Source organism: Mycteria americana, chromosome 2 (genome assembly GCF_035582795.1).
Source record: "Mycteria americana isolate JAX WOST 10 ecotype Jacksonville Zoo and Gardens chromosome 2, USCA_MyAme_1.0, whole genome shotgun sequence".
In the NCBI taxonomy this organism is placed as follows: Eukaryota; Metazoa; Chordata; class Aves; order Ciconiiformes; family Ciconiidae; genus Mycteria; species Mycteria americana.
Genome location: NC_134366.1, coordinates 44,122,315 through 44,149,970, shown reverse-complemented (window position 1 = coordinate 44,149,970; position 27,656 = coordinate 44,122,315). Strand labels below are relative to the sequence as shown.

Below are 27,656 nucleotides of genomic sequence, written 5' to 3'. Positions count from 1 at the left end.
AAGTTTAAGGTTAGATGTAATCAACCTTGAAATCAGATGCCATTTCCTAGCAGTAAAGGTAATTAAACTCTGTAAGAGCTTACGAAGGGAGGTGGTGCACTCACCATTGCTTGATCTTGTCCTAATAACTGGCTGTCTTTCTTAAATACAGGCTTTACTTCAGCTTCTGGGAGAACTTCTAATGGACAGAGCAGCCTCAAACAGGGAGGGAAGGAGGGTCATGTCAGGCTAGATTCCCTGGTGATCCCTCTAGCCCTACATCCATTAGAATGATGCATCTGTGCAACTTCTTCCATTATGGCTGAAACAAGATGGCTTGAATTACTCCCTGCCCACTCAGACATTTGCAGGTTGGCATTAAGGTAATGAGTATAATCAAATCCCATACTTGAGAGCTCCAGTTGTCTGCCTACAGCGGTGAGGAAGAATCCCTTCTCCACTCCTCCCAAAGGATATTTGGCCTCATATATTCTGCAGTAGAAGTTTTTGCCTTCCCTTGAAGCATGTATTATTTATTTTGCTGTAGCCAAGAAGAGAGTAAACCAATGCAGAAAATGATCTTAGACATCTGATGCTTGGGTCTGAATTAAGCCACGTCCAGGACCAGCAGAGATTTTTCTGGCTCGGATTGGCAAGGATAGTGGATTTTTTGCATGGATTGTTTCTGTGATTGTCTGGGCATGTCACGCCTAATCAGTTCTCAAGTATTGCAGGGATCTCAGGTACTGCTTTAGACACATATCAGTTTGGTTTCTCAAGGACTAAAATACTATGGGCTAATGAAAGTAACGGTCTCAACCTTGAGGTACATGGGCAACATCTAATAGCCTCTGATACACAGGGCATCAGACTAGACCATCTGATGATCTCTCTTGGCCTTAAATTGTGAGGAAATGTAAAGCTCGTACATAACATAATAACAGCCCCTATTTTTCCAGGGCTCCCAGGAATACAGGTAGTTACACCATGAGTCACAAGCACCAAACAGTCTCCAGTGCCACTGGTCAGGGAGAGACAAATCCATGGAGAATTCAAAAACAAAGCAACTCCCGCCGAAATTAAAAAACACACCAACACAAAATACTGCCATTTGCTTGCAGGTCTTTGCCTTGCATGTGTGGGAAGAGGTTCTCAGAGGTACCTGCCCTTAGTAGGAAAGACCTGGCCTCACAGCTTCCGCCATCCATAGTTGCTTCCTGCCTACTCTGATAGGACAGGACTGCAGGACAGCCAGACAGCTGGGTCATGGAGAAGCCCTGTTCAAAGCAGGTTTTTGAAGACTTCCAGCCCTAAGCTATGAGATGTTTCATCTTTGTGACAGGTGAGGGTGCTCAGCATCCCTGTGTGAGAACTCAGATATTTAACACCCTCTCTGGCAAAACATTCACAAAGGCACCATGGTGTTTTGGTGTGATTGCGAGGTGCAACTGGCTCCATCTGGAAAGCCATTACTGAATAAACATAAATTAGCTGTTCCTCTATGTAGACTAACATAACCAGTGATAACTTGTTTTTAACCTCTTACCCAGAGAGTCCTGGAAAGGAACAGAAGAAAACCAACTCAGACTGGTGAAACAAGACAGAAAACACATGTACGTGTATCATACCAGTATAGATGCACATCTCCATGACTTATTGCCTCTGCATAATATACTTACAAAATGAGTGTTGTATTAATCACTAATAAGTGTAATGAATAGTGTGACACTGCAAATTACTCATAAACAAAATGAATAAACCATGGTATTATAGATCCCCAAAATGTTTGCACCTCGCAGCCTACAAGAGCACAGTGGGTATAGCTTCATATAATGCTTATCATCACAGAACTGTGAATATTTTTTGTTGCTGCAGGGTAGGAGGAAAGGACATGTTATAGCCTCAGCTCATCAAGATACTCTTCTCGGTTTAGATTTATCACAGGTTTCTCTTAAACTACAGTTTTATTTAAGAAATGGACTTGTCTCATTGAGTATATGTACAGACTGCAAATGAGGTTTTCCAAACAAATCCTCTATTGCATAATTCTTGCTGTCATTTTTAGTAGCTAGATGGGAAAAAAAAGTTTGCATAAAGAATCATTGTTTATGATGGGACATATAAGAAGCAACCAGCACTATCCCAGAAGCAGTTTGCAGGGTGTCTGGGCAGAAAATGAGAAACTTTGGTGGATTTATTATCTTCCTGAAACAGAAGAAAAAGAGATTTTAAAAAAGTAATCCAGCAACAACTAACGATAACATAACAGGTATTCATTCCAGCCATCTGAGACTTGGACATCTGAGACACTGTTCAGAGGATATTGAAGATATTTCTTACTTTATGTACAATATTGTGAGGACTTGCAAAAACTTGATTGCTCTGGAAGAACTCATGTGGTACCCGGGATCTGTTATCTTGAGTCTTTTGAAATAATCAACTTGATTGATTAGGGTTTAGGTTGAATTTTTTAAATTATGTCTATTGTTATGTAGAAAACTGTTAGCCAAATTCACTGGGATGTTGTGCATATTTACTGAACGTGCATATTTTGCCATACATGTGCATGGTATTTCACATTAATAGAGAAGTATGATGTGTCCCAAAGAAGCTGCCAACCTAAGATCCTGATCCTGCAGGTATTTGTACATCTGCTCAATATTATGCACCAAGAATACTGCCATTGACTTCGTCTGAGCCTTTTAAAGGGTTTAAAGTTAACTGTGTGCCTAAGTCTTTTGCTGAGAGACACTTTTAGCAATACCTACGGATACACTGGGAGAACAAAATATATAGATTAAATGATCCCTCATGCTTAGGCACTTAGTTTCCACCTAGATAAAATGGGAAGGTATATGCAATTTACTTTCAAAGTAAATCTTGCTCACAAGATAGAAAGTGCTGTATAAAGCTGTTATTATTATAAGATCGCTATTTTTTTTCCTGCAGCCAGTTTATTGAAGAAAAGTACTTTCATCTTCCATTAAATCGTTTTGCAAGACAATTATGTTATGGTGTAATAACAGGTATGTTATGTTACGGACAAATATGTTATGGTGTAATAACAGGTATTACAGGGGAAATGACATGATCTGTAGTAACATATATATCTCTCTCTCTCCTATGTGTGAAGAGTTCCTTCTCTTCACATATATCAGATATCAGGCGTCCCTTTTTATTACTGTTCTTTGGTGCTGGACATCAGGGAGGACCAAAACTGAAACCCCAAGATGTTAATTTTTCCCCCCTCATAAACTAAACTCTGGAGAGAAGCTGGCGGAGATTTAACATAGTCCTTGATTCTCATGATTATTTTTTAACAGTCTCCTTTTCAGGAGGATTCCACAGAAGACAGTCCAATGTGAACCCCCCATTGAATTAAGCTTTGCCAGTGCAACCTGGATGGAGAAGCACCATGAAAGAACCAGAGGTCCCGGGCAAATGAGAAGCATGAACACTGTCTCTCTGTTTTTTAGGATGTGGGACAAGTACGACTTTCTGCAAAGAAGCCCACTAAGGGATTTTTTGTTACAAGGCACTGATCTTAGGCAAATTGCCAAAGCTGAAGTTACTGACTCTTGATAGATACCTAGTGATCCACAAGAACAACTGTAAAACAAAAGAAGACCAAGTAAGCAGAAACATTTGAAGCATAATTGGCTCCTTTCTTCTGGCTGTCAATAGAATCAGACTTTTTTACTCTTGTTTAACTAGTTAAGTGCACAGATTCTGACTAGAGTTCTTGTTAACTATTGTGCTGAAAGGCACTAAAGGCTGTCATCCAGACAGTGCTTAACCTGAATAAACATTAGACCCCACTTAAAATCAGTGGTCTGCCAAGAACTCTTTCAGGCTTAGTGGAGTATCTGAAAGTTTTAGTCAAAACTGATCATTAATCAGAGGGGAGTAATTGCCCCAGATGCCGAATAGGCCAGAGAAAATTCATCATGGGTGCAGGGTTTTTCTGGTTGCAGGGAATGAGCTTGGTCACAGGGTTTGTCTAAGTTGTCTCCCTCTCTGAAGAACAGCTGGAGCTTAGACCCTCTTTATTTTGCCATTATATTTTAAAGGAGCCAATTATCCTGTGGCATATTCATTTAAATTCATTTAAATTGTAAATAAGTAAACAGGATTAGACCAAGGATTTGGCCTGACTCTTGTCAGCGTGGGGGAAACAATGAGACAAGGTCCCCAAATAATAGTGCTGCCAGCTAATGACTTGGTTCACTAAGAGAACAGTCTTGTGATGATAGTCATATTAAAAGTGCCGAAAATCATTAGAATTAATTTTAAAATGGTCTCTGGGAAGCAGCTGAGCAGGGACTTAGAGGAAGAGAATGAGAGAGAGAGAAAAGTGAGGACATTAAAATGGACTGATTAATAAAATATGAATACAGACAAAGCTGTGCAGCTGGTGTTTTACACTAGCATTTAAAAATAGTCATACATATTATTCTGCCTCTGGACCTATATCACTTCAAATCTTTTAGAAACATATTAAAATGACTCAAAGAGGGACCATTTTGAAAAGCTCCCTGGAGTTATGCATGATAATTAAAAAGAGGTTCATTGTAAATCCTTCTGTCTAGTTCAACAGTATTATCTGCTTACAGACAACCCTCAGAGGGCAAAGTCGCAGCCTTGATCTGGCAAAATTATTGTCCAGTGATGATGCATTGTTTGTGCTTACAGAAATGCAGCATGAGCACAGTAACAATGCCTCTTATATATGGATGCTACGGTGTCAGGAGAAAAACATCAACTACATCATTGTTTATACTAATAAGACAATTCTGAAATAGCATTATTTGTCTAAAACCGAGGAAAGATCAATTTCAAAAGTCAAGGACAACAGGTAAGGAAAGAGTCAGCTGTACTTCAATTTTCCATTTTAGGACAAATATCATTCTCTAGATCATACAGAAGCATTATGAAAATAAGTGTAAAAATGAATTTGAGGGAGGACAAATATCATTCTCTAGATCATACAGAAGCATTATGAAAATAAGTGTAAAAATGAATTTGAGGGAGATGAGTGGTTGAAAACGTTTGGATGGTAGGATCTCTGTGTATGTATGAGTTCAGAAGATCATGATCTTAAAAATAATATGATTTGGTAAAAAACAGGGTGGAAAGAAATCCTTTAATTCCTCTGGAACTGTATACTGAAAAAAAAAAAAGAGAACTGAATTTGAAGTTCTTACTAGTAAGACAAGATCTTACATGTCTAAGGCAAGACATGTATCCGTATCTGACCTACAAAGAAGCAGATTTTTTAAGCAGCGTGCCACTGTTCCCTGTTGGGCATGCAAAACCGCGCTGCATTTCGGAGTAGCATCCACCCTGATGCAGAGGGCTGGCACAGGCCTGGGCCATTTTCTTCCACTTAAGCCTTCAAGACAGAACTGAAGTGAGATCTTGATCTTTTCTTCACCCTGAAGCCAAGGAGTTATTTTCATCCTATTCCTTTTTTTCCTGTCCCTTATATTTACGTGCAAGAAGGGGTTGGGCAGCACTTCCTAAATGTGCTGAGGAATCTGCTTGTGGAGAGGCTGTATGCGCCAATGTTGGGCACGCTTTCGAGGTGAGTCGAAATGTGGCCCCTGTTACCACAGAACAGTAATGAAACAACATATTTGTTTTTATGAGAGATGCGTAGGCCCTTCCATGCTTCTTACAGTTTAGTTTGAATTGTTGCTTTCATTATGAACCTATTAGTTCAGGGTTTTAACACAGCCAAGCAGCTCTGCTTCGGGCTACTATTTGGCACACACCACCACCAGTACAAGAGTAATGGTTTATTTAGACAGTTTAATAAAATTCAATATCTCAACTGTTGCCAGGCTCAAAGACAAGCAAAAATGCATGTGGAGGTTTTCAGATTTTACAAACCGTATTCAGATTGTACAAGGCATCTTTGCCTTTAAAAACACTGCACAAAAAGATGAGAGTTCCTAATTTGAGGTAATTGCCTTGCCAAATTAGGCGAAAAATATATTACAATATTGGCTGACATACTAATGGGTAAAAATAATGTTCAGAGATAGCACAGTAAACAATTGAAATTCCATGGAATTTGGTTTTAAATATAATATCTGTTGATGACTGAATAACAACAATGTGAGTGATCTGACATGGCAGGGTATAACGGTGAATTGCACGCTGTGCTCCTTTGTAAGGTGTTTTGAGATGTGTCACAGAACGCATGCTTCGCACCTAAGCACATGTAATTGTTATTGATTAAGAAAGATATAATTCAGTAGCAAACTAAACATTTTTGGTTGTTACAGATCTTCAAAGAACAAATCTTCTAAAGTGCTAATTAAGCCTAAAATTATTTCGAGAAAGAGGAGTTTGAAAACTGTTGCAATATGTATATACGAAACATCATATACTGCATACACTTGACTGGAAATGCATTTTCCCTTCTTTTTTTTTCTGTGGCAGTTATTCCCTACATTTTCAGAACGGACAATGAAGTATATTGGGAGCTGTAATGCTAAAAGCCTTGCAACTGAAAATTTTAATTTAGAGGCTTTGAATCAAATGATTGGATGACTCGGGAAACTGGTAATAGGCTATATACTCCTTAACCACAATACCGCTTGTTCAGAGTCGGTCTGGGTCCCAGGTGACCAAACAGGCCTTGCAGGGGAATCACCGGCCTGGGCTCTACGTGGCCACTTCTCCACACTGCAAATGAGCGGTCACAGCTTGGGGCTATTGCACGATTATTTTCCCAGTTTCAACAAAAGCAGAGTAGTGAAGAACACCAGGTCACCCTTTCATAAACCATGCTTAGCCATTGCTCATTTATGCAACCCTTCAAACTACATCATTTGTGGCTACTACAGAGTATGCATGTGCTAACTACCTAGGTATTCCTGGGCAGACTTTGCACTGCAGCTGTCCTGGCTCCCATGCCATCAAGCAGCACCCAAGCTAGCTACTTTAAAGCTAAAGGGGCTCTGTCTGCATGAGCTACAGCCACTGTGAACAACCCTATGCTCTCACTAAAGCCCGGGGTCTAGCATGTCCTGCTTGCTGCCCCTAAGTCATCAGGGGCTGCTCGTCCGTAGGGACAGCAGGCACAGAGACAAGGGAAGCATTTCGGTTGTCTTTCTGGAACATGATGGTGACTTGTCAAGATCAGGATCATGTTGGAGCAAAAGAAGGTAGCAAGGCTATACATTTTCTTCCTCTTCTTTGGAACAAATGGAGAACTATAAAACTATCTTGGTTCCACTGCCTTTAGGAAAGCTATGAGAGTCTATACCAGTATCTGCAACTGGTAGCTTTCATAAGCATTGAAACACATGCACAAAACCACTGCATTTGTGTTTTAGAGGAAAATTCTGTATTGAAAAAGGCAGCATATGTTTTATGAAACAGCACCATTTCTGCTGGCTGCATACCTTACAGTCCCTTTGCTGCAGGTTGCTGGCAGGGCTGTACTGCACCATGCACGGACACGTGCTCTGCTCTCACATCCCCCCAAACAACACGTGGGATGAAGGAGAAGGAACTACACCAGCTCAACTTTTTCAAAATGTATCTACCTTCAAATCTCTTTGGCATTCACAAACAGGCTCCTTTACAAATGCCTGGCAATTACACTCATACCTATTTTTAGAGTTGTCTAACACACTTCAAAAAGCAGCAAGGAATGCAAAAAACCAGGACTACCATGTGTCACTTTCTTTAAAAAACAACACTTGAGGTGCCATGTCTTACTACTTTACTGCTTGTAAGATGAGGTGGTGTCATCCTTGAGATTTTTCCAGGCACTGATTCTAGTGAAAATTAGTCTCTCAAACTATATTTATTTCAGTTTCTTGGGAATGGGAAACCAGGAAATGGTGGGACAAGAAAAACACACTGTTGGACAGAAGATGGAATATTTAAGAAATGTTAGCTCTGTGATACACTTGCCTGGGACAAGTGTATGACCGGGGAAGCAATACCTTGTGCTGTAATGTCTGACATGACATGAAGCCCAAAAAGGTTGCTGAAAGAGTGTGACACTGCACCACAGTTTAACAAGGATTATTGCATTTTGACTGTTTCTCCTGTAGGGATGGAGACTCCCCCTATTTAACACACAATGTGCTGTGCTCTCTGCGAACTTCTTGATAACTATACACATGGTTTCATAGACACCCCCAAAAGTACTTGTAGGCTGATCATTAATATTGGGTTTGTATATACCATATTTTTAAAACCTACATTTCAGGATAAGCAGCACAAGTGAAGGAACACTTGGAATTACCTGTGGCAATCTCAGTCTTTTTTGGCCCTGTTAAAATACATGTTGGGATAGTCCAGGCAGTCTTCCCCTCTAAGTGAACATAGGATGAGGAATAGCTGTTCTGCATCTGCAGAAATTCATGGGATTTTGATCATTTGAGAGAAGAAGACTAACTAGGAAATGAAAACGGGTCTGTGATGCAGAGGAGGTACTTGGAAGAAATCCTTAATTTTCATGCTATCCAGGATGATAACAGAGCTTGGCCATCATTGGCAGCTGTTCTGGGATAGATCACAATGAACAGAGATTAGCCGTTATTATTCAGCGTCTGCTTCAGTGTCCTCAATATCCTATAAAATTCTGAGCTTTACCTAATTGGGCTAGAAGGAGAAACAAACCAATAAATCTATTTTTATTATGATTATGTTATGCCAGTCTGGGAGTAAATGAATGTTAAATATAATGCCTGGGAATACTAGCTAATCATCTTCCAATCATAAGAGTAGGTATTAAGAAGCAGACTGGGGTATAAAATTGTTGTTCAAAAGTATTCTTTTTCTTAATCTTATAGCAATTAGAATACCCATTTATTATTAGTCATTAGTGCCACCCATCACCAGCAGGGCCAGAGGGTGCCAGTATAGTTGAAGCAATGCTTAGCCCCTTTCTTACATAGAGCAGCAATTGAAAATGCATTATACCAATGCTTCAAAACCATGTTTGTTTCCAATAAGCTTCCTGATGGGACTAAAGGGGTCAGCTTTAACCTAGTATGCCCTAAACGGCTTGGGATTTGAGAAATGTCCTTCACTTCCATGTCCTAGTGCCCCTGGGGAGACCAGCAGAGATTCAGTAAAGGGAGGTGCTGGCTGAAATCCACTGTAGTAGGTTTAGATCTTGCTTTCAGCCACGAGCTTTGTTAATGTTTGAGGCATCCTGCTCTGCTCTCACTTTCTCCCTTGCACTTAAGGCAGGGTGGGTTGCAGGATGTGCATTTACGGACAGCTTTTTTCTATGCTTACCCTGTGAATTTTTATTACTGATGTTAGGATAGGTGCTTTGACCTATTTTTGGAACTCAACATGTATTTTGACGTATGTCAAAGACATACGTCAGAGATGTATTTTGAAACTGAGCATCTACCTAATAACCATGCATGATTAGGAGAAAGAATGAGGACTGCAGAAGAAAAAAAACAGCTGCTATTTAGTAGACTCCTTGTCTCTATCCTTGGTGGTCCAAACTGAATCACCTGGCAAGAGACCTACACTGTGGGGACCTGTGCTGGCACATAGGCAGCTGTATGGCAAGGTGCCTGGCATCCAGACAATTGATGTCTCCTTGGTACCAACTGCATCCACGAACTGGCCTTGGCCCAGGAACTTACTCCCAAAATCTGAACTGACAGAAGCCTGTCGCCTAACAACAACCAACCTTAGTCAACATTATACCATGTACTCCTGACAGAGGCACAACTCTCCCTTTTTGGCTGGATCACTGTCCTATTTGATATGCCTCTTCACAGGCAAAGACATGTTCTGGCTGAATTAGGCAGATGCAGGTGGCCTAGGATCATCTTTGCACCTTCCCTCACTCTTTTCTCCACAGTAACTTCTTGTGGGTAGGGTTCTGTAAGACACTAATACTACTTCTAAATTGCACCAAAAGTAGAACAGGTACTGGGATACCAACTACATAAGGAGCAGTCCTGAACAACCATTTTAGGTTTATACCAGAGAAGAAAGAAGCTTTTGAAATTTTTTTGTCACAGAATATTGGGATCTCTCTTTTCCAAAGACTAATCATAGTATAGCATACTATAGCACAAGCCTTCCTTGGAAATGCTGCTGAGAAGACAGCTGAGGATGGATGCCTCTCTGTGCATGCCGTTATAATAGCTGCATATGAAAGCATAAACACATTACAGCTTGCATGCTTACAGCTTGCATATTTACAACATTTAAATTCACTGACCTTGCATTTCTAGCAAAAAAAAAGGGGGGAAGAAATTGTGGGGCTTCCAATACTGAGCTTTCAAGATCACTATTTTCCAATTGTGACATTATTGTGCATTTTTTAACACTGATATAAGGGGAGTTGCCTGATAGTATTCTAGGCTAAGCTGTACGGAAGAGAGGTGCATTCATCCCTAACATTGGTGGCTGCCAGCTCCATTCTGTATGTTCGGTAAATTATTGCATAAAACATTTAATTTTAAAAGAGGCAGGTGGAGGACAGTTAATTGTTTAAACAATATATTTTATAATATATACTCAAGTATAGAATATATTTCATAATATATACTCAAAGCTCAGAATTAAAATTCAATGTTCTATCTTAACTGTACATGACTGTGAGGATTTGTTTTTTGAGGGCTGCCCTAATTATCATGTGCTTTTTCTTTTTCCATACATCTATTATAGAAATAATAATTGCCAGGGAAAAGCTCCCAATACTCATCCTCTCAGAATTGTCAGAATTTATGGGCTGATGCTAAGCCTGTACTAGTTTGTAAAACATTGGGCATATTTTCAGATATAGTAAAAAAACCCCACAGAGATGAAGTAAAATATGTTAATAACCTGAGAAAAGTAAGCATATCAAATGGGTTTTATCTTGCTTGATTTATGTAAAATGTAACACTTCAGTAGCAGTTCAGGCATTAAACTTTATTTTTTGCAAGCTGTAAGAATAAAGAGATAAATTTCAGTTTGAACCCCCCGAAAACCTCTCATTCATAATATAAATAGGTTCTCTGAGTGAGAATCCTTGCAGAGAGTAACTGTTAGAAACAATCAGTCATCAAAATGGGGTCATGAAACACAAACCTTCAGAGAAGGTATCTGTATGCTTCACTCTTGCAACAACCTCCCAGGAAACCATGCTGCTCGGAGTATTTATGTCTGAAATGATATCTGTTTGCAGGTTTCAGGTCAGTGAGGAGGAACTATAGTGTCTTCTCTTTTTTTCCAGCCCTATCTGGCTCACACCACGCCTGAGCTGTCAAGGAACAAATGCTCTGACTTCTTCTCGCATGCTCATTCCTCCGGATTCTGACAACTCCTCTCAGGTTCACAGACATGTCAACCCCATTGTAATGATTGCTGCTAAAACGGATGCACTGAGGAATTAAAGATGGAGATATATGTTAAAATTGCCTTTCTTATTCGTCAGAGATGCCAAGCCCCTGAAAGAAATTTCAAAAGAATAAGCACATCTGTAAAGGTTGGGTTTGGTTTTTTTTTTTTTTTTTGCTCCTACAGATAATATTTTATATAAAGCAAGCCCTCTTCACTCCGGTTTTCTTATCTGAGAGAGAGAGAGTGTGCAAAAAACCTGAACTTGAAAACTGACAGAATCTTACCATTAAAATGGTTGCAATCAGAAATCTAACTGCCTTGCAGAGGAGCAGTGGGATTGCATAAAACAGGATCACTCCATTTCTAGTTCATCATCCTATCCAAACATCTTCAAAATTCCTGTATTATTTTCTAGGTGTTTGCACCACCTACGTTAATAAAGATGATTATGTCACAGTCAGCAAGCAAAAAACAATGTCTTCAGGAGGAATGGTTTCTTATGAATGGAAAATGTTTAATACATATACATCCATCCCAGGGTTCCAACACCTTTCCTCACGAAGAGCTTGTAATTGGCTTCATTCAAGAAAGCCTTTGGGATCTCTATTAAATTAGTTTTAGTGGGTAGGCTGTGTCAATCCAAGTTTCCCTAAAGTAAAATTTTTAACCCCTCCGTTGCTCTCAAAGGGATTTCGTTATTAAAAAAAAAAAAAAGAGAGGGAGAAAAGGGATAGCAACTTCTGCTGTTTAAATAAATGTCAGCTCCAGCTGACTTGACCTACACTGCAGGAATTATTCTTTTCAGAATGCAAATTTCAGAACCTAATTTCATGAGCTCATGTTTGGAAATATTTCTGTAAAATTTTGTATGCTATCCCTCACCATCCATAGTTCATCTGTAGTCATATCCCTCCTTAGCTGCTCCTGACTGAGTCCATTTGATCTAGTAGCAACGTAAATGCTACTATGAAAGGGCATGGCACGGGGCTTGCTCTAAGCTCTTAATGAGTTACTGCTTTTGAAAGACAATTTATCTGAGATGTGTTTTAAGCTCACGACTTTGTTTTTCCAACAGTTCAGTAGTAGTCTGCCATGGTCTCTAGGCAGGGATTTGGGCAAGCCTGGCTCTGGTCCAGAGGAATCTGTGTCTGAGCCGAAAACTTCTCTTGTGCAGTATCCACAGCTTAAACTCCCTCTGACATAGCTCAGCCCAAACTCCAGCACTCTTTGGAGAAGAGCCTATGTATGCCTTGCTGCCCAGCCAGCATGGCCCAAGCTGGCAAGAGCATGCTCTAACCCAGTCTGCCGGCAAATATCCTGAGTTAAGCAGAGCATGGCTGCTCCAAGCCAAGGCTGGGCTACAACCAGCAGCAAGGAAAGAAAGAGCAGGCGTAACAGGGCTCAGTGGGATTATGCCTGCTCTCAAATCCTGGCCTCTGTGAGGACTACACAGCTATTCTTGTTGGAACCAGAATTTTCTCTTAACATAGAAAAAGGACAAGAAGCAGTTGGTACTGTGTCTGTTACCCAGCAACAAAACTGCAGTGGGGACTCTAAGCCTTTGTCCACTACCAAGCTAGAAGTCCTTCACCAGCTAGAGACTGAAACAACACCGATCTCTATTGTATCCAGACACAGCAGACAACTTTAGATAAATGAATTAATGTTTCAAAATAGATGCAGTACTTTACATTCTTGCATTTTGTCCATCCAGCTGAAGTCAGTGGAAGCTGAATTAGCTCATGCATTTTCAAATGACTCATCACTCATGCATTTACTCCATGAAGTGCATCTCTTACTGCTCTATTCCACGGAGGCACAGCATAATGAGGGCAGTACTCAGAAAAGAAGGCAGGTGTCCAAACTTCCCATGCCCTTTTCTCACTACCAAATATATCTGGGCTAGGATCTTGCCCATGCAAGTTACTGCAGTGTCACTGATTGCAGCTGGTTTGTGTTGAGTTACCCAAGACTACGATATATGGAACCTCAGGATAAATGAGCAATTGTCTGCATGTAATTTTTAATTGAAATGTTAATGTAATCTCCTATGCAGCAGACAACATTTAAATCAGATTTTCTTCAAATTTGCTGTTGCTGGAAACATATACACAAAAAAAAACCCCCAAATAAGATCTTGAATCTTAACTCAGATGGGAAAATTCACAGGCCGTTCTCTTTAATTAATTTAAACATCACTAATTTAAACCTCTAAGCTCTCCTGAGTAATTCCAGTAACAGCACTTAAAAATAATGCTCCTGTGAAAAGCTCTGCTAATTCAGAAAATGATCAGAATTAATGTTGCTCATTTCACAAAGAAGAAAGAAGATTGTCTCTGTTGTGGCACATGCAGGAAGTTCTATTCTATTAGCAAACAAGATCAAAAATGAGATCATTAATACTGGCTCGAACAAACAAGATTTTTATATTTAGATATTGAATAGCAGGTCTTACGAGAGCCTGAAGGGGAAAAGAAAAAAAAAAAAAGCAAAAAAGATGTGTACCCACAATGGGAGGGAAAACTATCCTTCATGATACTAGTAGACAACTAGTTAAGTAACAACCACTTTCACATTTTATCATTGCTATAAATTCTTCTCGAGTTTTGATTAAATTGGTGTCACAATGGCCAAAATTCTCTTCCCATCATGACAAGCAGCTGCTAGTCAACTTGCATTTTTAGTTTCTTCCTCAAATTTCTCACAGATCAGCTTCCAGGCTGCTCTGATTTAATCCTACACACTCTAAATGGCTCTGGCTTTGGTCCAGTAAATAAAAAAGTTTTTTATTTAACCTGCTGAATTTTTGATTTCCTATCAAATGCCATTGTGTTGCTGTACTTCAGTGAGCCCCTGCAGGAGTACAGTTTCTGCAAGAGCAATGCCATGCAAAGGGGAGCTAAAGCATTAGAAATTTTACCTGCAGTGACTGATGAGATATTGAAAGCACATCTTTCAACAAGTCTGTACTCTTTTGCCTTTTACATGAGTGCAGCATATGCAGTGCAACCGAGTTGGTGATGTTTCGCATTCTCTTATCAAGGGTCTGTTGTTCTTCCCAGAGTGTAATTCGATTTTGTTGGTGCATTGGGGAGAGCCATTCATGCAAGGAGTCAGCCTGTAGGCATATATGATTAGATGGTCTTGGCTGACTGTCAATGGTATTAGTTTGTGAGATAAAATATATAGAGTTACATCTGTAAGAAGGGTTGGCCTATAAGTGGACTTAATAAGTGCAACCAGCTAGTTACATGACATTTCAGTTGCACACATTCTAGACAGTAAGTATGCTATCAAAATATTCCTTAGCTAGATTCATAGTAAAAAGTTAAATCCATTGTTTCACAAATTATTATGCTATGAAACAAAAAGGTATATAAAAACAACTCATGCAGCATTGTAACTACCTGTTGCCCACTATGAGCATGCAAACTCAACCAAGCACAGGTAGGGTCCTGCCTTCTGGGATGATGCTCATTTTTGTCCCTGGTCTTTTAGGGGTTGGTAAAATGGGGTTATTAATCAATTTTACTTAGAGGTTATCACCACAACCACCATGATCAGACCTGTTCATTTATTCTCTATTTCTGTTCATGGGCTCCTGGTATTTATTAGCAACATTGAAAGAGCCTAGACTAGACAGTGGAGTAAGTATCACAGACAGGAAGAAAGTATGTGGGGTTCATTAGCAAGATGGCTAATTTTAGATATCTCTATCAATAAACATGTAAATATTATATACAGGCTTCCTGTCTGGCACTTCTTCCATAACTTACAAATCAAAGGAAAATTCCGACCTTTATTTTTTTCTGTAGATATCAGCAAGAGGTCATAAAGGCACGTGTGCGCAGATGTGTGTGTGTGTGCATGTGGCACTTTCTTTTTTTAATGTATGTTGAAATCTATGTAGTGTTGAAAAGATAACATTTGGAAAGACAAGGAGGTTTGGGGTTGTTTTGTCTTAACATATTGCAGTATTCCTTTCACTTTCTTCATTTACTTCTAGAACTGATTTTTGTTTTGCTTTTCTTTCTGATATCAACTAGAAAAGTAGATGCTATGGGGGAAGACCTTTTTAAAGAAAAACCAACTGAGATGCTGGAAAGATGAATCCTTTCCTTGTTGCATTAGATCATACAGGACTAAGCACTCACAGAGTATGTTTAGATACTAATTTTTGGAAGGATTGTCTAGAACACAGCCTTTCCTGGTTTGCACCTGGTTAATTCCAAGGCTGAATACTGAAGTGCTTTCCTAGGCAAAATTCTCCTTAACATTTTCACTAAGTTCTGAGATAGTATTTAAGAGTTTGAATCCAGATTTACAAAGGTATTTAGATACTTAAAGATGCAGATAGGCATCAAATAGGATTTGCAAAAAAGCCTACGCAGGATCTGGGTCTAATTTCCTTTGAGAAGTAATGGATATTAGACATCAAACAGACCTGGTGTTTTGGAAATCCCATTGGGCACTTCCATGCAATGTTAGGTGCCTAACGGTCTTCAGAGTTTTTAGTGTTGGCCTTCTGTCTGAAATTACTTTAAAATCTGTGTCTTAGATTAAGAGAGAGGAAAGAGCAAGTTGTAATTTTATATTAACAGATAAAAGAAATGAACATGTAAAATAAAAAAAAAAAATTAGATGTGCCAACCTGTAAATATCTGCTATGTAAGTTCTGGATGTTCACATTTTAAACTACTATCTAAGCGTATCTCATGAGTTATGAGGCCAGGAGGATGTAATATATAACTAACAGAGAATAGATTACCTACCTTTACAAGACTGTTTATAAGAACACGTCTGATTTGTCTTGGCATTTGAAATATATTTATAGCACATGAGCTCCTTTTTCATTGCAAGCCGAGTACAACTATGTGAACTATTACATTTTTCTCCTGCTGAAATCCAGAGAAATGAAATTGCTGCCTTGAGCCATGTTTTGAACTACTAACCACTGTCACCTGAACCAAGCAAAGCTTTGAAACTTACACTGCAAGACTTCTCCAGGAGCTACAATATCCCCCTCCAAGCCTCTGAGTCAGCTGCTGATGGGAACAGACTTTTTTCAGGTTGCCCCACAAGGTATTTATCTTTCAAGTCAATCACTGCTGAGTTCATTGTGTGTCAGTCTTACCTGAGTACAACAGTAGGTCCCTAATAAGTATTTACAAGAAATGCTAGTGTGCCTAATATGTTAGTGTGCCATGACCATGCACATGAAACAGCCCTGAGCATAAAGACCTGACAGATGAATCTTGCTGTGTCCCTGTGCAATGAGATAAACAAATCTTTGCCTTTCAGGTTTTTTAATCAAACAAATAAAACCAAGAGAGATTTCTTTTGTTCTGTAATTGTATGTGTGTCAGTGCCGTGCCTTTCCCAGTTCATTTGTTGTGATTTATATTTTCAGAAAGCGTATGGTTGTGCTGCATGAGAAATGTCTCTGTTGAATTAAATTCTCTGACTGCAGTAACTCTAGATGAGCTCAGTGTCTTAATCTGATGATGATTTCTTGTTTTTGTAAAAGCACTGTGTACAGTGGCTGCATTACTTATAGTAATTAATTTTGGTCTCATCCTGCAAATTCTTCTCTGCGTGGGAATTGCCAGAAAAGATTTTTTCTTGCATGTAATAAACCAAAATAATACACTACAGGCAAGTTTCTATTTAAAGATCATGCCATAGGTCAAACTCTGCTTTAGTTGTATAAGTTCAGATAAAGCATCAAGAAGTTCAAAAGGAGCAGGAAGATTTTCTGAAACTTCAGCAAGACTCCTGTAAGCACTGGCATTAATACACCAAAATATGACTGAATATCCAAGGTGGCTGGAAGACCACTGTTTTTATCTGCAGATCTCTCTGCTGAAGGTGAAGGAAGGACATCCATGGAGGACATGAGAAATGCAGAGTACAAAGATTAAAGGACCAGAGGTGGTCTGAGTTCCTTTGGCGGGAATCTAGCAAAGATGGGCTCTGGGAAAATATACTATAACTGCAGTGGTAATACTAAATGCCAGCAGCAATGGCCAGCAGACAGTACTTGAGTAGCAGACCAGGGAAAAAAAACTAAACTCATGTGTGGCCAGATGATAACTACAAATGTGTCAGCAGCACTGTGCCTTTTGTACTAGGAGACTCGTCACCGCCTGAAATCAGAAGCCCTCTCCAAAGTAACTAAATTGGGATTAAGGCCGTCAAGATTAGGGAAATTGTAGGCAACGTGTTAGAAGCAAAATATGTCCTAAGAAAAGGACGTTATACATGAATTTTCCTTATGGACTTCAAGAAGCAGAAGATGCAGAAGAGCCAACAGATCAGTCTGCTTCCCTCTGATGACAGGGACTGCTCTTCACCCGTCCTTCCCAGTGTTTGGTACTGGGCAGTCAGCCTTATTTTAAGCACATCAAGCAATGACACACTTAGCCTTTCCCTTGCAGGACTCTATTCCTAACCTTCCAGGCCTCTATAAAAGGAAACTTTTTAATATACATGCTGAATTAATGCAGCATGTGATTTTGAGAGTGTGCCATTTTCTTTCTCAAATTGGCAAGAATTACTTTTAAATTCAAAATAAAGAAGGAAAACCTTTCCAGTTTGAAGGCCAGATTTTACCCAAGGGAAAACTCATCTTACAGCCCAGTACGACAAAGATACCTGCTGCCTGCCCCAGGTACTGAGTTGGAATTGGAAGCACTGCCTTCCCACGCCTTTGAATTTTCGAAGGTGGTAGTAACAAAGTGACCCAGTTTATATGTTTAGCTTTAGCACCCTCATGTTGCTGAAAGTAAAGAAATTATGACTTTGGCAGCAGGAGGTTGGAGGCACAGCCCATTGCGTTAGGTAAACTACATCGGGAGATTTTTGGCTTAGCCGATGAGATCTTATGTTCATCTTAATGGTCTTCCTCAGGCTGGCTGTGTGGGTGGTGGGTCAGGGTTTCTTGAATGGGAGGAAGAGGAAATGGGGCACAAAAGGAGTGCCTGAGAGGAGACTGGGAGACCACTGTCCAGACGTGATGAGAGGGAGGAAGAAACAGCACGTTTATAACCCTTGTCATGGAGGACAGCAGCTGATCCTGATCCAGCAGGGAAGAGCAGGGGTACCTGAAGGCCTGGCATCATGAGGATGTGCTATTGCAGCAAGTGCTGAAAACGGGGATAGAGAAGCACAGCAGACCAGCTTCAGGGGGTGGAAAGGGAGTCTCTGGTGGCTGCAGGGGGAACAAGGTCCTCTCAGATCTGCTTTGCGTGAAACGCTTGCTTGTTTCCCAGCAGGTCACTTCTGGTTTTGTACAGTTCACTCTGCACAATCTGCACAGTCACCGATGGTCACATTAGCCAGGGAACCACGTGCTGTTTACAGAAGCTCTCTCGGCACACGCACGCAGCATTGCAAGCCAGGCCGTCTTGCCATTTTCCATACAGCTACTATTACAGGCTTCCAAAACATGTGAGTTATTTACTCATTATTGGCTGCCCAGTCCCAGGCATGGTGCTTTCCAAGTAACATGAAAACACAAATCTCTCCCTACAGAACACAATCCAAAATAGGAAAGATCTTGTTGGAACAGTGGTAAGGGACACTAGATACAAGCAAAGGGCTCAAGGCAATTAGCAGTGATCACCCTCTTAAAATACTTTTGCTACTGTTGTCATGACACAGCAACTTTCCATTCTCCCATTGCCTTCATATCACATCACCGTTCAGTTCAGCTATTCCCCCCTTCCATCTGCTGGAAATCCCAACTACAGTTTTGCAAAAAGCTCAGACAATGTTTTGATTTCTCATCCAGCTAAACACAGAAATCCTGCAGTAATAACATGTATTTTCCAGGAAAGCTCATGTCTAATATCAGCTGGATGAGAACTTCAGAGCTCCTGTACAAGGCAGTCATCTTAACTGTTTATGTGGCAATGGACTATCTAAAGTACAGAAGAGTTTTCTTATTTGATTATATCTCTTACTTACGAATAAGCCTCTGAATAAGAGGAAAGCTTCTCCTTTCTACCCATCAGGAGTTACTACACAGCCGTGGCACGAGCAGGTACCATCCCATACTGGCCGATGAGTGAACTGCCTGTCCATGGCTAATGTGTCAGGCAGTGCTCAGCATATTCACAGGGAACTGCCTCTTGAAAAAAGCTAATGGACCTCACTGTCTGAAATGTGACCATTTTCTCAGTAGTTGTAGAAAAATGTGCTGCAAAATATCTCAGTAAACAGACTGACCTATTCTCCTGGGCAAGATGCTGAGAAAGTAGGTTAAACACTGTGGCTTGTTGGATGTGTTAATAGATAAGCTGTATTCTCAGTGCTGATCCTAAGAAGAATACGCAGAGCAAGTGTCACTTTTACAGCCACTAATTGAACATGACTATGGCTGATAGCACTTTCCTACCTCCTCTGCTTACCCTCAAAGACTATGTCCCATTTGTTTATTGGAAATATTCATGCTTCTCCAAAGATTCACCAGGGACTGTATCTCTCTGCCAACAGGGCCTTGTATGTGGAGTTATTATTCTGCATTTGCTTCTCACACTTGCCTGATCCAGTCAATTTGAATTATCATGTTCATGCAGCATTTCTGCCAGCAGAGGAGGGAGTGCAAATCATGCCTAACTTTGCATTTGGTTATGCCACCCCTCAGGGTCATCCAAGCAATACCATGGAGGTCTACATTCAAACTAGGTGACCCTAGGTAAATTTTAGTTTTGCATATGCTTTCAAAGCAACAAACAGCCCTGGGTAAACTGTTGAACAAGTAGCGTCCACAAGGAGATGTACAGAAGGAAGGAGACAGCAAGGACAAATAGCATTGGTTCAAGTGAAACATGTTGGGAAAACATTCCTTCACAAGGCCTGATAACATGAGATGAGGATCTTCTGCACATTGGGTTATGACTTCCACATATTTTTGTACGTGGACCTGCCCAGACCCAAGCTCATGTGTCAAGACACCACTCAGCTCTTAGCACATCAGTGGCAGCCATCAGAACCACAGAAGTTAGTCCTAACAGAAGCTAGGCTCAAATTTAACACTCTAGTTTAAGGGCATCTCTAGAAACGAAAGATAAAATTTGCTTCTAACTGCAGACAGCTTTTTTCTAGCTTGCTGGAAACTGGCTGACAATTATTCCTGTGAGGTTTTTGTACTGCAAGTAGCCCCAGAAATACCACATTTCAGCAAGATGGCTGCCACCAGCAATAGGTCTGTAATGCCAACTGCAATTAAAACCTTGAAAAATAGCATGCAGTGTCTCGCAGTTTATGAATAATGATGAGTACGTTATTGCTCATAGACCCTTGAGCTCAGCACAAACCTCAGGTGATTTTTCATTATCCTGCAATCCTCTGCACCTTCAAATCAATCACAATTCTGCCATGGACTTCTAAAAAGGCAGGGTAAGATATCTCAGGGCATGCAAAAACCCACCTGCTCTGAATACACAACAAGGAAAGCACAGCTCATGCTGTAGCAGCAGCACTGGCATAAAGCAACACAACTTATATCAGCCCAGCTAAAATACACCCACTGTTGCATGATTTATAACAAAGCATTCTCAATGGTACAGTTGGAAGAAATTAATTCTGGAAGGTAAGACACAGATTCAAAGAAGCTGTTTCTCTGTTAAAAAAACCTAAAAGGCTATAATTCCTCTCTTCTTATTTAAAAAAAAAGAAAAAAAAACCAGCTGGGAAGGGCATCCAAAGTTTCCCTTATGCACAAGCAAAGCCAGTCATGGCCTTGCACATATTCAGACCGTATGAAGCAGCCAGAGAGAAGTGGTAGTAGCACATGGCCAGATCCTTTTTGCCAACTGGTAGCTGAGACTTGTCTCACTAAACAGGTTAAGATCCCTGTTACTCCTGTATGAAACTAACAGGAGTTACAGATATGCATATAGAGGGACTAACTCAATACACATAGTCTTCCCAGTACGTTTTAAACAGGGAGTAATGCTGTAAGTACCTCAGAGGGATGGCTTCAGGCTCTGCTAAGGCTATGCTGTAGCATCAGGGGCTCAATAGCTGCGTGGTGAGACTAGCGTGGTGCAGGGCACCTAGCTGGATGGTTGAGCATCTTCTGCTCGTCTTTTGGGGGATTCCCACAAGCACACCCACAGAGTCCTGGAAGAGATGCCACAAGGCTGCTGCAAGCAGGGAGTACGATATCCTGGCAGCAATGGATGAAATCCTGACTCCTTTTTGTGATGTCGCATTCCTTAATTTCCCTGTAGCCAGGGTTTTGATGGGTGACTTAGCTAGGTCACAGCAAGGACCAAATGCTACCTGTCTCTAAAACAGCCTCCAAAGGCAGTTCAGTGTACATGGGTAAAAACAACAGAATGATGTAACCCCATCAGTCCGCTGTTTGGCCTTCAGCTTGTAACTGCTGCTGGCACCCTAGCAGGCTGCGTGTGCCTGCAGTCCTCGAGCCCCAGCTCAGTGGTCACCACAGCGCTGGCCTCCCTCTGTGACCGCCCCTTGGCTGCCACCTCCACCTCTCTGTCCTCACTCACACACAGCTGCTTCTGCTTGCATGCCTTAGGCAACAGTTCCTTCCCTTGTTTCTGCTCAGAGGATTAGCAAATCAAGCTGGACACTAACCCAGGAGGCAACACAGTGCCCCATAAAGAGCCGACAGTGCACGACAGTCCGCCGTGCTGTGTCCCAGCTGTGTGCTCAGTGACGCTGGGTCTGAAACAACACAGAAGGTGTCGACCCCAGTGCCCCTGGTATCTCACTTGGATCCATGTAAATGAATGATTAACAACTGCTCAAAAAAACCCGCCTGAACCATACAAAATGTTTTAGCTCTGTATTTCTGGAAAAGGGAGCTTTAACACTCATATTTGTACTTTTTATTGCAAAGCCTCAGTTCACCTCTTCAAGTCAAAGTTATAGGCAGAGTTACGCTATGTAGGACCACAAAACATGGATATTTTGGGATTCAGTTTGCTTGGGTGTTATAAGATGGACATTTTAGCAAATGTAGTGCATAGCAGGTAATACTGCTGGTCTTCCTTTCCACCAAAAACGTGTTTATCTCCAGCAGCAGCAGTGCAGTACGTACTTCAGGCTGCTGGCCAGCTGTACTAAGATGGATCCATATCTCAGGATCCCATATCTCAGGATCCATATCTCCACTCCTCTTTCTGAGATTGCCTCTGGACCTGGTAACTATTACAGCTAGTAGAACTGAAATACAGAAGGCATTTGTGGTACTAAAAGGTTGTTAGATTAATGGCTTCAAGAGGAATGGTTTAATAGAGAGGGAAATTTAACAGTCATTGTTTGGGTTTATTAAAGGAGGGAAGGTCTGGGACCAGTTCTCTAAAGAGTTAACATCCCTCAGGGCCTGAGATGTTTCTCGCTGGCTAGAGAAGGAAGGAAAGGCCATGGAGCAGTGGGAGAGAGCAGAGGGGGATGACAGTTTTTTCTGCAGCTGAATTACCAGGGTTTTGAGGTATTGTCAAACCCCAATGGTGGTGAGGGTGTCTGTCCCCTAATTCAACATTACTGCAGTCTATTACAGGCTGGACTGAGGCCACTAACTCGTTTCATATAACCAACGTAATGTGGACATCACGTCTGGTTACATGAGTAATGTGATGGCCAGCAGGAGCCTAAAGGTAAAAGGTTCAGTGACATTTTATTTTCTCTCTGAGTTCCTGGAAAGATAAAATGCAACTAGGAAGCAAACATCTGAATGAAAGAAATCCAAGTGGTATTTATGGATTTTTTTGCTAGGCAAATGCCATTACTAAAACAGACTCTCAAATACATGAAATGCTCTTAGGGCCCTCCCTGTTCCCCCAAGACTGTCTATTCATTGATGTATGCCTGTGTGTGCTTACCTTGTTAAAACCACCCCAGCAGTGTGTTGTTGAGCTATGGAAAATGTAAGTCTATGGGAAGCATTCAGCTCTGACTCATTATCTGTATCTAACCGCAGGATCATGAGCAGACACAGAGAGCAACTCTCACATCAGCACAAGTAGCCTACAGCATTCTTTTCCTCTGTAATTTTGTCATGCGGCATATAGTTTTGTTTGATTTTTCATCCCAAACGTGATTACTGTAACACTATAAAGTAACCTGGTTGCTCTCCTCCACATCTCTGCACAGAATTCATGAATGAGCGAGAGAGCATGGATGAGAGGCAGGCTCTTTGGCAATGTCCTTGTTAAGCTGCTGGCAAATTGCCTTGCTCAGGATGAGGAACAGCAGCTGAAAACAACCAAACACCAAGTCTCCATCATGATGCCTCAGGACTGCAGTGCTGTTGCTAGGGACCCTGCTTGCAAAGTGCCATGGTTGAATAAAGTAGGTCAAGAAAATTACCATTATAATGAGATTCGCCTTGCTGTTCTCTAGCCTGCCCCCCACCTGGCCCTGCGCCACTGTAGGACCTTCCTCATTGCTTGAGCTTGACTTCCTCCACGCTGGCCCATCTGCACAGAAATGGCAAGAAATTCCGTTTCAGCCTAGCCTTCAGCCTGGTGGGAAAGACTCAGAGCTTAAAGAAAAAGTGGACCTGTTGGGTGGAAGCCCCCAGGCCGAGAAGAGCCCACAATTCCCAGGTGAGCCCTGCAGGCTATTGCTGTCTCATCCGTCAGGTAGCCGCTCTCTGGTATAGGCTCAGTACTGAAAGGATGGATTTAAGGATGAATGTATTTAATGTGAAGCCCTGATTTAGATGCCCCTTAAGATATACACCTGTCTTGCTGTTTCTCTTTGGCTGACCAAGCATCTCCTTCTTCACTCCCTGGGACCATTGAATATTTTTTGTGGAGGTGCCTGATCTTGAAACACCATCCACCAGAAAGACAGGCACATATTTCTGTGAGAATATACTCACTTAATGACTTAACACTAAACATCTAACCTAGGAGGCCCCAGATGCGACACATCTGCCCTATTACAGCCTTACTGGTACAAACTTGCTTTATGACTTAGGTCAATTTGCTTAGGGGCTGCCTTACGAATCAGGGAGGGTTCAGGACCAACACAATATACCCAGAGGACCAACCAAGAAGAGACTCTTAAAGGCCCTGTGAGCCAGGAATAGGGCAGTTCCTCCTCTGCTCCCTCCTGGGAGTAGACTTGTTAGCTGGCCTATATCATCACTGCAGTATTATCTCAGTAGTCCAGACAGTAAGAAGTGTTTTGGAGAGCAAGTTGGAGAGTGGTGCCCTGGTTTGATTCATTTCTGCTCTTCCCATTTGGAGAACAAAGATATGTTCTCTCTGCTCCTGCGCTACTACTCAGGAAGACTAAGATCGGGTTGTTTGGTCTATGGCACAACCCAGCCCTTAATCTTACCTTCCTAGCCAGCCATGCCTGAGCATTGCTAAGCAAATGACCCAATCCATGACATTAAGAAAGAAATTGCTCCTGTCTCCATTCTGTCACCCAAATGAAACTATTAATAGCTACTTACTTAATAACTATGAATTAGATAATGTTTGTATAGTACTTACCTACCAAGAAGAGCTAGGAAGTGTTAAGGGTTTTAAAAAAAAGCTAAATTGGAAAATTGCATAAAAATTAACTCCTGTGAAAACAATAAACCTTTTATGCTTGTACAATGACTTTTTATTCTTCAGCAGTGTTGCTGTTGTTGAGCTTTTCCATTTCCTTCATAAATGCCAACTGTCTGATGAGAAGGCTATATACTATGAGTGCTGGTGATACATAATCTCTATCTTTATCTCAGAAAGGTCTTGGGGGGAGGGAGAGGTAGTCGTATGCCCTCTGATAATAGCAAAGCCCAAAGTGAGAAATATGATTACACGTGTATTTTTGTCATCCTTTTGCCTGAGGGCATAGACAATATTTTGGATCTCTCTCTCTTCTTTTCATGTCAAAAAGAAACAGATGATGCTAGTCAAGTACTTTCTTTGGTGCCCACCTCTTTATTTGCAAAGACTGCACGGGGAGTGCTATTTCCATGAAAGCAGCAGAAGCAAAACAGAATCAATCACCATCTTCAGAGATCCCTAAGTCTGCCTTCCCAAAGGGGTTCATGCTAAATATCACTGCTTCCATTTCCTCTGATGGAGATTCTCACTATTTTTTCTTTATCGGTTCTGGTTTTCTCCTCACACAACCATTCTGGAGAACAATTCTCAAAACTTTGCCTTTGCCAGCTGCCTCAGGGAACCTTCCTCAGACCATCAGCTCCATTGCTGCCAGGATGGCTGGTGAGCAGTGATTTCCCAGGACATCTTACCATGACATAAGGGCCTACATAACTGCTCCATTTGATTAGCTCAAAGCCCCAGGACATGGTACAGCTGTTCCCTATAAGCAGGTACGTAAGTGTAACCAAAGACCTGGTTCACAGCAACCATAATAAGCTTTCAGCATAAAAGGAGAACTCCAGGAAAGAAGAAAAAGGCTACAAGTTTCAAAGTACCAAGTTTACAGCTAGAACAAGAGTCAGACGGCGTCTGTTGTGCTCTGAGACTTTGTCATCTTGTTTTATTTTATCTCACAGCAGTTGCAATTGTCCTTTGATTCTGACAGGCTATTGTGCTATTTTCCCATGAGTTCTATTTGGATTTATACAAAGGGTTTCATTGGACCAGGTTTCTTATGTATGTTAAAGTGTTCCCTGGTCCTGCTGTTATTTATGTATTTCTTCTCCAGGTTTTTTAAGTACCTGACAAGAGGACTCCAGTTACTGTTAACTGTCCTTTAAGATACTTCTTTGACAGAAATGCCAGTTCCAATCAGTTCCAACAACCCAATAGTGAAATCAACCTTGTACATGTTCCCCATTTTGACCCTGTCCAGTGCTGCTCTCCTCATGAACTATGCCCTGTGCTCATCTCCTGAGGACGAGGACAATTTCTTTAAGACCTGCAGGAAAACAGCACCAGACGCCCACGCTTTCGCATTTCAAAATACTCCACCACAGGTACTGCTGCTGGCTACAGCTGTTGCAATGGCAAGGACAGCAGGAGAATATAGAAGGTGCAATTGTAATGTGTAATTTCCTTTGGCACCCTACGCTTTCTTGCTATTCTTTTCAAAGCCAGGGCATATTACACAACACATTCACTTCGTACAATGCTGGCAAGAAATCTCCGTATTCAACAGTCGTTACTGGTGATGAGTTCTAATCCAGCTGCTGGCAGAAGATCCTGGGGACAGAAGAGAGTGGTCCTAAATTAATAAGGGATTTTAGTAATGAAATTAACTACCAAAAGTGCCGTCACTACCAGTGATAGGAAACAGCACTTCCCACTGCTCCCCAGCCATTCTACTCCATTGCAGCTGGCAGTGCAAAATAATCTTCAGAAATACTAGTGAAAGCAGGGAATTAAGGAGTCCTATATAGTGCTTATAGCCACAGACTCTCCACAGGAGACAAACCAGGCCAGGAGACTTGTCAGAGACAGGAGATGGGGCAGCCCTTTGCTGCTGTAAGTCCAGACGAACTGCTGGATCAGGGTGCAAATTAGAACATCTTCAGGCTGGAAATCAAAGCAGCCTTGAACGGCTTCTACATATAAACACCTTCTTAGCATTAGCTAGGGCATGAATAAGACCAACATCCATAAAGAGGAGAGCCTCTCGGCTGGGTCAAAGTCCTGCCTGCCACATCTGGTGTTTCATCAGAGAAACAACTCTAATCCACTAACTCTGAACTCATCACGTGTAAGGGTTGCCATGGGGACATGCTGAGATTGTGCCATTTTAACATTTCTCTTCCAGATTCCTCAATAAAGTGACTATGTAGGCTTCTAGGCAATAAATATGCATATAAAAATGTGAATATACAAACCAACCCATCAAGCAACTTTGAAGCTGCAATATACCCCCATCCTGGCAGACTTGAATATTAGCTGCTATTTGCACAGTAGCTGTGGAAGCGTTCACTGTCCCCAGACTCCTCTCTGCCATGAATGCAAAAAGGAAAAATGTTTGGGTGAATGGCTCATAAACGCAGCTCTCTTTCACAGTGGGCCAAGACAGGGAAGGAGGGAGCTGTGAAATGTTTAAGAGAAGCTTCTGAACATCATCCGTAAAGCTCTACCTGTGCTTTACTTATGACACCTTTTCAGCAGACTCAAATTCTTTAGTCTATAGTAAGATGACAGAATTGATGTAAAGAGCAGTAATCTAAACATCCTGCTGAACAGGTGGGAGGAAGGGGAGACAAGCCTGAGAGCTTACCCAGAAATGCTTGTGGCTTCTCAGTATTCAGCCTTTTTTCCTTGCCAGGCTTTATCTGGGAGAGGATTTACTGAAAAAAAAAGATCAGCAGGTAGGAAATGAGGGATAAGGCAGAGAAAGATGGCAAAGAGGCAAGGAAAAGTGCTGCAGTTAACATTAGC

At 41.3% G+C, this 27,656-nt stretch overlaps 1 protein-coding gene and 1 long non-coding RNA gene across 2 annotated transcripts in view; one reads left to right on the top strand and one right to left on the bottom strand.

Moving 5' to 3' along the window:
• LRRC3B (leucine rich repeat containing 3B) overlaps positions 1 to 27,656 on the bottom strand; it is a 112,295-nt gene that overhangs the window by 52,184 nt on the left and 32,455 nt on the right. The window lies entirely within an intron of this gene.
• On the top strand, positions 5 to 3,699 carry LOC142405566 (uncharacterized). The gene is made up of 4 exons (XR_012774231.1): positions 5 to 362; positions 1,101 to 1,321; positions 2,929 to 3,005; positions 3,303 to 3,699. It is a non-coding gene; the product is annotated as an uncharacterized LOC142405566 (long non-coding RNA).